Raw genomic sequence first — 11,971 nt, forward strand, 5'->3', positions numbered from 1 at the left:
AGAATTTGGAAATATCTGGTTTTGCTTTTATCTTTACCTAGATCATTTTCTTCTTCCTTTCTCTTTCAGTGTTGCATATTAAATCAGATTCTGGCCAATGAGGTCAATGAAATTAAAATCTCATAGGGTAGATGAAGATTAGTATTTCTTATATGTTCTGCAGCCACATATTGTAGAATGTGGCTAGGCTGACAATCAGTGTCGGAGAAATTTCAGAAGTCTTTGCCAGTCTTTGTACAAAGTCTTCATTATCTTCAAGATAGTTTGTCATTTCCTTCTCCAGGGGATCTTCCTGACTCAGAGATTGAACCTGGGTCTCCTGCATTGCAGGCAGACTCTTTACCATCTGAGCCACCAGGGAAGCCCTAATTAAGAGGATCATACTGTACTCTGTGAGACTAGACTAGATAGGTTTGGGGTAGCAAGATGAATTTTTTCCTAAGTGATTCAGGAGAAAAATAGTGACAGCCATCTCTGAGGTAGAGAGGGTAAACTAGAATTAAGAACCCACCTCACCTCCTTCCATCTCAGCCTCACCTCAGGACACTATCACTAAGAAAAAATCATGGAAAAACATTTACTTGAAGACCAAAAGGTCCAGCACTTTCAAAACACATTCACACACAAGGGAAACAGCTGGAGCACTTAGAGATTGTGAAATTTTAAAGGGAAACTGTAGAAAAGTAATGTGTGGGCATGGCTATCCAAAGAAGAATTTTAATAGAATAATGGAAGGAACACACACATACAATGGAAGGAGTAGGAATTGTGTTGAAACAATTGGCTGTATAGACACATTAAGCTCTAGGTGTTAATGTGGAATATATAGATTAATAGAATATAAAACAAATATTTTAATTCAGAAAATATTAGAATAAGGTAATATTTGATTCACATTGCTAAGGAAAGATAGACATAGTCTTTAAATAGTCCTGAGACAACTGCTTAATTGTGGGAGTGTATACATGCATGGGTAATCACTCAGTCGTGTCTGACTCTTTGCAACCCTATGGACTGTAGCCCACTAGGCTCCTCTATCCATGGGATTCTCCAGGTAAGAATACTGGAGTGAGTTGCCATTTCCTACTCCAGGGGATCTTACCAAACCCAGGGATTGAACCTGAGTCTGAATGGGGGCAATAAATTCCCTTTCTTACTCAAGACTGTATATTGTCACTCTGTTTATTTAACTTATATGCAGAGTATTGGGCTGGGTGCGAAATGCCGGACTGGAAGCAAAATGCTGGGCTGGATGAAGCACAAACTGGAATCAAGATTGCCAGGAGAAATATTAGTAACCTCAAATATGCAGATGATACCACCCCAATGGCAGAAAGCAAAGAGGAACTAAAGAGCCTGTTGATGAAGGTTAAAGGAGAGTGAAAAAGCTGGCTTAAAACTCGTTCAAAAAAACTAAGATCATGGGATACAATCCCATCGCTTCATGGCAAATAGACAAGGAAAAAATGGAAACAGTGATAGACTTTATTTTCTTGGACTCCAAAATCACTGTAGATGGTGACTGCAGCCATGAAAATAAAAGATGCTTGCTCCTAGACAGCCTATTAAAAAGCAGAGATATCACTTTGCCAACAAAGGTCCATATAGTCAAAGCTATGGTTTTTCCAGTTGTCATGTACAGACATGAAAGTTGGACCATAAAGAAGGGTGAGCACCAAAGAACAGATGTATTCGAACTGTGGTGCTGGAGAAGACTCTTGAGAGTCCCTTGGATTGCAAGGAGATCAAACCAGTCAATCCTAAAGGAAATCAACCCTGAATATTTGTTGGAAGGACTGATGCTTAAGCTCCAGTACTTTGGCCACCTGATGCAAAGAGCCAGTTCATTGGAAAAAACCCTGATGCTGAGAAAGATTGAGGGCAGGAGGAGAAGGGGATGACAGGGGATGAAATGGTTGGATGGAATCACCAACTCAATGGACATGAGTTTGAGCAAGCTCTGGGAGTTAGTGATGGACAGGAGGCCTGGCATGATGCAGTACATGGGGTTGCAAACTGTCGAACATGATTGAGTGACTGAATAACAACTCCATATATCAAAAGATATTTAAGGTGATTAAAGGATTTAAAGACATACAAAAGAAGAAGTAGAAAATGTACATTAAAAAGTCCGAGCTCATACTGCTCACCACCCAACAGGTCAATTAATTAAGAGATGAGTTGCTAGGGTAAGGAATAGTGACTTTATTTGGAAAGCCAGCAGAGTGAGAAGATGATAAACTATTGTTCAATGAACCAATGTCACAAAAAAACCATCTTTTCTGGTTTAGAACTCAGGCTTCTTTGATAGGGGGAAGGGATAGTTAGGGAATTGGGATGGACAGGTATACACTGCTGTATTTAAAATGGATAACCAACAAGCACCTACTCTATAGCACAGGAAACTCTGCTCAATGTTATGCAGCAGCCTGGATGGGAGTGGGGTTTGAGGGAGAGTGGATACACATGTATATACATGGCTGAGTCCCTTCGCTGTTCACCTGAAACCATCACAACATTGTTGGTCAACTATACTCCAATATAAAAGTGTGGTTTTTTTTGTTTTTTTGTTTTTTTTTAAGTTCAGAGAGAGGTGAAAAGGAATACTGGGATCATCAGGAAGAGAAGGTATTCACATTGTGACAGAGAGAGGGTGAGTTCCCAGGGTCTCCATGCCTCACTGAAACCTGCATAGTCCATTCCCCTACGAACAACCCTCTGCTCCATTCTGTAACCCATTAAAGTTCCAAGAAATGTTAAAAAAAAAAAAAAAAGAATTCAGGCTTCTTTTATATTAAAACAGGGTGGGGGAGGTAAAATCGTAGACAGGATGTGTTAATTTCTTACTGCCTAAGACTGTTCACAGGTGGGCCTGGTCAGCATGTTTCCTGTGAGCTAGACAAAACTATTTTAACTCAACACTCACTTCCTGGGAAGCAGGGTTCCCAGAGATGCGGCATTATGTATAATTTAGGCTTATAAGCAATATCCCTTTAGTGGTTAATTTGTAATTGAATACCGAGTTTCTTCCCTATTACAGTTTCCACTGTCAATGATCCATTTCAGACTCCTGTGGGAAAAGGGACAAAGATCTCCCTAATTCCAGCTGAAAAGGGATGACAAAAAGGTGATTACAAAATGCAATTGGTCAACCTTGAACAGAAAATGTTTCTTAGAATCTTTTGATCAGTTCAGTTCAGTCACTCAGTCGTGTCCGACTCTGCAGCCCCATGAACCGCAGCACACCAGGCCTCCCTGTCCATCACCAACTCCCAGAGTTCACTCAAACTCACATCCATCAAGTCAGTGATGCCATCCAGCCATCTCATCCTCTGTTGTCCCCTTCTCCTCCTGCCCCCAATCTGTCCCAGCATCAGAGTCTTTTCCAATGACTCAACTCTTTGCATGAGGTGGCCAAAGTACTGGAGTTTCAGCTTTAGCATCATTCCTTCCAAAGAACACCCAGGGCTGATCTCCTTTAGAATGGACTGGTTGGATCTCCTTGCAGTTCAAGAGACTCTCAAGAGTCTTCTCCATCACCACAGTTCAAAAGCATCAATTCTTCGGCGCTTAGCTTTCTTCACAGTCCAACTCTCACATCCATACATGACCAGTAGTACCATCATATTTCCTTTTTCATCCACAACTATCTGAATCTAGTTTAAGCCCTTAGCACTTTATTGTCTAATTTAATTGAACTTGGGGTTTTGGTTCCTGGTCCCAACACATATAAATTCCTATGCCATTTATTTGGACAAAATTAAATATGCTGACCCTTCTCTAGCTACAGTGAAATTATAATGAACATTTGGCTTTTTTTTTTTTTTTTTTTTTTGAGAGAGCAAGGTAAAGTCTAAGAGTTCACAAACCCACTGCTCTCCAGGCCTCTCAGAAATAGGGTCATTTTTGGACGATAGTGGTATTGCTTTTTATCCCAGTGTGATGAATCCATGGCTCACTCCAGCCAGCCTGACAGATGAATGCATGGTAAACAGTAGCATGTGTGGCCCTGTCCACCTTGCAATCAACTGATATCCAGGCCCTTATTCTCTCTGGACGTTAGGAAGGACTCAGTCTCCAGGTCAGAAAGGATGTAAAGCAACTTCAGTTGGAAAGGCTACTTCCGGTGGAAGCAAATTCATAAGCAGGGGTTGTTGTAGGGTCCAAGGTTTTAACATAATTGGCAATTTCTAGGTCTTTAGAGCATTTAGAGATTCTCCCACCCAGGCAAACACCTGGAATGGCTGACCACACCATATTCCAAAGGGGCTTAGTTTAAGCCCACTTCTAGGAGCCACTCTGATCCGTAGCAGGGCCACTCTTGAGGCCTTATCCCAAGTTAAATTAGTCTCCTGACATTTTAGCAATGTTCCTTTTTAACAGATGACTCATTTTCTTGGTTTTTTTCTATTGATTGTGGTCTCCGAGATGAACATAGTTTCCAATTAATTTGCAGCACTTTAGACAGCTGTTTGATTATACTGGAGACAAACGCAGTCCCACCGTCGTTATGAAGGGCATGAGGCAATCCAAATCAGGGAATAATTTCCCTAAGCAGGACTTTAACCACTTCAGAGCCTTTTTCTGTCTGGATGGGATATGCCTCCACCAGCCTGAAAAAGTACCCCAAACACTGGCAAGTCTATGAAATTTCCTGCAGCTGAAGGCATTTGAGTAAAGTCTACTTGCCAGTCCCCAGTGGGGCAGATTCCTTTGTGTTGAGCCCTCATCTGGGGAGGTCTGACAGCAGTCTTCAGTTATTTTTAAGCACATTTCATGCAATTCTGAGTGACTTCCTGAATGGTCTTTTGTAGGTTGCTGTCTTTCCATCATGTTTGATTCTTTGCAACCCTATGCACTATAGCCAGCCAGTTTCCTCTGCCCATGGGATTTCCCAGGCAAGAACACTGGAGCAGGTTGCTATTTCCTTCTCCAGGGCATCTTCCCAACCCCAGGACTGAACCCACATCTCCTGCATTTGCAGGCAGATTCTCTAACTTTGAGCCACCAGGGAAGCCCAGCAGAATATTACTCAGCCATGAAACAACAATGAAATAATGCCATTTGCAGCAACAAGAATGGGTCTAGAGATTATCACACTAAGTGACCTATAACAGATAGAGAAAGACAAATATTATAACCTATATATGGAATTTGGAAAAAAGATACAAATGAACTTATATACAAAACAGAAATAGACCTGCAGACATAGAAAACAAACATGGTTACCAAAGCGAACGGGGAGGGGGAAGGATAAATTAGGATTATATGTTAATCCTAATTAACATATAATCACTACTTTATATAAAATAGATAACCAACAAGGACCTACTGTATAGCACAGGGAACTATACTTATTATTTTGTACTAACCTGTAAGGGAAAAGAATCTGAAAAAGAATACATGTGTGTGTGTGACTGTGTGTGTGTATAACTGACTTACTGCTATACACCTGAAACCAACACAACATTGTAACTCAAAGTACGTTTCACTTTTAGAAAGTAATGAAAGGAAAAAATGGCATTTAGCTTTGCATCTTCTTTATGCAGTCATTGTTCCCTGTTGTTGAACATTTTAAAAGCAACATCTACCAACTGAGAAAGGTTCACTCCAAATGCACCATTTAATGTTTGCAACTTTCTCCTGATATCTGACACTCTTTCCCCAAAAAATCAGTCAAATTTACCCTTCTCGTATTTTCAGGAGTCTCAGGATCTATATCAGGATAGTGTCTGTAACCTGATCAATATTTTTCAAAAATTCAGAGGTGAGGCAGAGCAGCAGAACTGCCTGCAGGTCCGTTCTTGGGCCACGTGGCCCTTTGCAGCACCAACCCACCCAGTGTGCCTGAGCCCCGACACCACGGGAGTGGAAGTGGAGACCCCATCTTCCTGGAGCCCGGCCCTCCTTCCCCAAAAGCAGCCAGGCCTGCGTGTTGCACTACATGAGGCACTTGAGGATGGAAAGAAATCTGATTCCTCCCAAGAGAGAAATAAGCCCTTTAAGTTTGTCCTGGGTGCTGAGTGAGCAGGAAGTGATCTGAGGCTGAAATGAAAGGGTTGCTCAGATGCCTTTGGGTCACAAGGCTAAGCCATTTCCCCAAACTATGCCTACTGTGCTGCTGAGAATCCAGGCATCATCCTGGTCTCTGTGGGAGCTTCTAAAACTGGAATGACTGGAATGGTCTCCTTCCTGGGCTCCCCATTCTTGGATGTGCCTTAGAAGGATCTGGTTCCTCCAGCTATGCACAGCGAATCTGCAGGTAGCTTTTCCTGATGTTCCACTACTCTTTGTAGAAACATCTTCCCTGGCTGACTCTGTTCTGTCACCGGCTTTGCTCATCCCTTTTCTCCTCACATGGGTGTTGACCTGAACCACGGGCCATAAATCTCGTTGCTCATTTTAGTTTGTCTTCATTTTGAGGTGAAGATTGAGTTTCAGTCTTTTTTGTTTCCAGTTAGGGTTTTAGTCAAGTATTAACAGCACAAGTTATGGGTTAACTTTAGAACAGGAATTGGTATATGTGTGTGTGTGGGGCTGGGGGGAGGTGATGCAAGAATCTGTATCTTATTTTTTTGGATGACAGTTTTATTACATACTAAACATTCTTGTTGCTGTTGCACTTCAAAGCGCACTGCAAAGTAGATCTGAGGTGCTTTTGAGGGCCAAGTTATTCTCTAAGTTTAGAGATGTCTTTGGGTTGAATTAGAAGCCCAACCCAAAACTAAAATGGGAAGGGGGAGAGTCTTTGCCTCTACTGTCCCACCCCTACCATCCCCTGTATCTGTCCCCAAGCCAGCAGGGACCTCTGAAGCCTTCTTCACAGCCTGGTTTTTCTAACGGATATTCATGACTCTTATAATCTCATAACCATCCAGGCACCACTTCTTAAATTTTAAAAACTTTAATTGAAAGTTAAATTGAGGGTGCTGTTGTAGACACTTAACACCCAAGAAAGCCCAGCCATCATGACAAATCCTGTTGCCTCAAGAAAATGACGGTCATCACAGCTTCAGCATCTCCTGGTTTTTATGCTCGGCAACCCCTACTGATCTCAGAGTTCCCTGGCTCCTCCTTGCCCCCCACCCTTTCGCTGTCCTGTGTAGTGATTTGGTGAGAGCAATTGCTGTCTACTCCCCCTGTCCCCAGAGGCTTCCCAGGTGGCACCTTGGTAAAGAATCCACCTGCCCCCGCAGGTTCAATCCCTGATTCGGGAAGATGGCAACCCACTCCAATATTCTCGCCTGGAGAATCCCATGGACAGAGGAGGCTGGCAGGATACAGTCCATGGGATTGCAGAGAGTCGGACATGACTGAATATGCACGAGTGCACACGTGCACACACACATATGAGTTTCAAGTTTTATTATAGCAATAAAAACGGTTTATGCTGGCTTAAAAAAAAAAAAAAAACGAGGTATCTTTGTTTTTTGCTGAATTTCCTAAATTTTGTTCAAACCATTTTGCTCTGGTACCTCGTTTCAAAGCCCTGCCAAGATGAACTTATGACAGAGCTCCAATAAGGGCATTCCTCACTCACTGGGGTTCCGATTTGGCTCAGTCGTGGGCACTGGCACGTGTGCTTCCTGTGTGCCTTTTGGGTCTATTAGGCAGAGCTGGTACGCTTCTTCCCTGGCCTTATCAATGACCTTTCAGTTCCTGTTAGCATATCTTCCCTCTAAGGAGGGCTGCCATCTTTCCAATTAAACAAGTCTGAGAAAGGACCGTGGATTCATAGAAACCCGGGTGCCTGCCATTTGTATTAAAACCTCCTACAGAATATCGGCACCAGGGAGATTGCCCTGGTCCAAGATGGCTCCTGGCCCAGACTGAGTGCCTTGTGCAGTTAAAGCTGGTGCCAGACTAGGTCTCTGTGCCCCAGGAACTAACACAGATTTTCCAGTTGACTCTCTGAGAAGGTGGAGCCAGTCTGACCACTTCCTAATCCCCAGTGTAGGGAACTGGGACTGGACAGGATTGGGAGGCAGGGCTTCGTCTGTGGCTCAGTGGTAAAGAGTCTGCCTGCCAATGTAGGAGATGCAAGTTCAACACCTAGGTCGGGAAGATCCCCATGAAAAGGAGGTGAAACCCACTCCAGTATTCTTGCCTGGGAAAACCCATTGATGGGGGAGCCTGACAGGGCTACAGTTAATGGTGTCGCAAACAGTCAGACACAACTGAACAACTAAATGACAAAACAAAGAACAAGAGGCACTGGAAGTGGTGGGTATATTGGCATAACAGCTGGAGGAGCTGGGACGGTCAGCTCAGCCAGAGCTTGGAGCAACATATCCTCACCCTCATCCCCCCACTTTTTTTTTTTCATATATGACAGGTTTTCCCTTGGGGCTTCCCTGGTGGCTCAGATGGTAAAGCATCTGCCTGCAATGCAGGAGACCTGGGTTCAATCCCTGGGTCGGGAAGATCCCCTGGAGAAGGAAATAGCAACCCACTCCAGTATTCTTGCCTGGAAAATTCCATGGACAGAGGAGCCTTGTAGGATACAGTCCAAGGGGTTGCAAAGAGTCAGACATGACTGAGTGATTTCACTTCACTTCTTTTACCATAAAGGTGATGACTGTCTGGCTTTTCTGATGTAGTAACACAAATGCCACACATAGAGGATTTCATCATTCTTCTTCCCTGTTTCTTCAAAGAATAGCTATAGAGCCATTCAAAGGCCACTATAAAACCATAAACAGCAATTGATCATCTCTAACCATTAAAAGAATGCCTTTTTCCCTTGACATTAGCCAGCCAGGCTAAATTCTGGGATGGGATTTTGGGTGATTTTAGGAACCAAGTGGAAACTTTATCTTCTCCCTGAGAATATCCCGCTTTCAGACAAAAACAGATAGGTTTTTTGTTGTTGCTGTTGTTCCTTTCCTCCATTTGACATTAGTCTGTAAATAAAAAATGGTATCAAGACAAAATGAAAAACCTGAAGACCAAACAGAAAACCCTAAATAAACCCTCAAATTTGGTCTCAGGGTTTTACATAATGCAAGAAACATTAACCCCACGGCAACATGACTCTTCAGAGAGCTGCTGGATCCACACCAATGACACAAGAAGCCACAAATGATGTGCTTGACCAGCAAGGGTGAGAATACGAGGTGCACAGGATCCCAAGGTAACCATGCCTCAAGCCCTTGTTGAGAGCCTACCAGGGATTGTTGCCACCCATTGTTACAACCAGAAACCTTCCTCTCAGTCGTGGGTTCATAGCTGTAATCACTTACCCAAAATGTGCTTCAGAGAACGTGCTCTAGGAATCGTGGAAATATTCCCCATTTTTAAAACACAGAAATGCAACAAACAAAATAAACAGCACGCACATGCTAGCATCCAAAGAAACAAAACACCTGTTCACAAATCAGGTAAAAGTCCAAGAACTATTTTCTCTTTCCAACAGGATGCTTCCCAGTGGCCCTAGTGGTAAAGAACATGCCTGCCAATGCAGGAGAAGAAAGAGATGCAGGTTCAAAACCTGGGTGAGGTAGATCCCCTGGAGGAGGGCGTGGCAACCCACTCCAGTATTCTTGCCTGGAGAATCCCATGGACAGATGAGCCTGCTGGGCTACAATCCATAGGGTCGCAAAAAGCTGGACATAACTGAGGTGACTCAGCACACACACACCCTACTCAAATAGAAAACAAGTTTGGTTTATTCCAGAGGAGAAAACCCAAAATGGAAGAGAAAGAACTTCTCGCATTTTCACATACCAGAGTGACTTACCCTACTGTACTGAGTCCATATTTCCTGGATATCGATTCCCGGCTCCCGTTGCCACGCCCTGGGGCCACCAGTTCCATTTTGGTAATCTTGAAGGGAAGACCCTCAGGGCAAGCAGCCCTGATTAAGGTCTTACCTGAAAATTCCCCAACTGAGACTGACTGCCCACCAGCAGCAAGACTCCCGACTGGCTTTGTCAATTTGTTAACCAAATCCAAGTTCATACTTCCCACCAAAGCCAGGCAAGTAAATCGAGAGTTGCTGGTCACGTTATAGTGACTTTATTTGGAAAACCAGCAGACTAAGAACATGGTGGGCTAGTATCCCAAAAAGCCATCTTCCTGGTGAGAACTCAGGCTTCTTTTATACTGAAGGGGGTGGAGTTAAAGTCCTGGTTCCGCCCAAACCCCAGAGGGGACGTGTTAACTTCCCCTTCCTTTAACTGTTCACAGGTGGGCCTGGTCAGGATGTTTCCTGTGAGCCAATGAAAGGTACTTTAGCTAAATTCTCATTACCTGGTAGGCAGCGTTCCCAGAGATGGGCCATTATGTATATTTTAAACTTATAGGCAATACCCTTTTAGTGATTAACTTGTAACCGAAGACAGAGGTTATTCCCTATTGCAAGTAAATATCTCAAGATGAGAAAAGATCTACTAAGATCTAGGCAAAAGATAAAACCAGAATTGTTATAGTCCATTACATAGAAATGTCAAACCAATATGCCAGAAGATATTATATAGGAAAACTACAAGCCAGAAAATTTTAGAACATGAGTACTGGACAAAAATGTGAACTAAGGTATTTTCTGAATTTCAGTTGGCTCCTGATTAATTCTATACAGAAGCCACTTCATTCAGATACCCTGATGTACATTACAAAAATCATTTAACTTGGAAGAACATCAGGAAATCACAGGACTCAAAGCCAGGCTTTCTATGGATGTTTGTCAGGAGTTAGGGGAGGGGAGGATTAATTTTAATGGCCACAGTGTTTAGTTTGCCTTTCTTACACATTTTCCAGACTAATATTAATTAAGACTAGGTTATACTGAGCAGAAATTTGGAACCTAAATGGCCCATCTGTCTGAGAGTACATATTCCACTTTTTTTTTTTTTCCCTAAAGAGAATCTTGGCCAAACACTAGAGTACTCCCTCAGAAACTCCTGATTATTGAGACTGCTGAATTTACCCAAAAGGTGTCACTCCTACACTTACTCAATGTTCCATTGTGTTGCTACTTCCCCCTAGATCTCTGAAATAGTAGAACTCCACATGGAAGATATCCAGTTTTGAACTTCCAGCTACCTAATAATCTATCAGCTATGGGTTGATACCTTGGGCCAAATGTATAAAGGAACATTAAGGATTTGGTTTTTACTATTTCCTCAGATCCTTTAAAATGTACCTCAGAATTAAAATCAGGCAGGCACCCAGAAAATTCTTTTCGTACCCTCAGGATTCATCCTTGGTTTGCATCGTCCTTGGTCAGCATTGCAGGACATTCTGCAAAATGGTTACATGAAATTTATCATTGTGCTCCTGTAAGAATGTTGTTGATTACATTGCACAATGGCCTCTTTATGTGGACTCTCAAGAGTTATTTCATTCTGCCCTTCTCACTGGATATTTGTGCGTCTCCTGAACAGTTAGTTCACTTGCCACTATCTTATGGACCCTGAGAGTTGGCTTTTCAAACTTGCTGATAAAAACCAGAGTTAAGTCTGTGCTCCATCCCAGAATACAGGGCACTTTGGTCTTCGTTACGTATGCCAGCCTCATTCTTGGCCCCTTTATCCCCCTCTCACCTATTTCAAATGATGTTAAAAGTGAAAGTGTTAGTCACTCAGTCGTGTCCAACTCTTTGCAACCCCGTGGACTGTAGCCTATCAGACGCCTCTGTCTATGGGATTCTCCAGCAAGAATACTGCAGTGGGTAGCCATTCCCTTGATATTATCTGGCTCCATTTTGCCTAGTGCTGTAAGCCATCTTACAGCCTTTGTTGGAACAAGGCAAAGTGGCAGTCATAAAGCGTCTTCAGATCACGCCAGCCAGCATCGCGACAGAGCCATCCCCAGAGTAGCTCATAAAATATCCCACAAATGTGTTCGATCGCTGGGTGGGGGAGATCCCCTGCAAAAGGAAACGGCAACCCACTCCAGTATTCTCGCATGGAGAATCCCAAGGACAGAGGAGCCTGATGGGCTACAGTCCGTGAGTTCACAAGAGCCAGAC

The sequence above is a fragment of the Bos javanicus genome, chromosome 4 (assembly GCF_032452875.1).
Source record: "Bos javanicus breed banteng chromosome 4, ARS-OSU_banteng_1.0, whole genome shotgun sequence".
Taxonomy (NCBI): domain Eukaryota; kingdom Metazoa; phylum Chordata; class Mammalia; order Artiodactyla; family Bovidae; genus Bos; species Bos javanicus.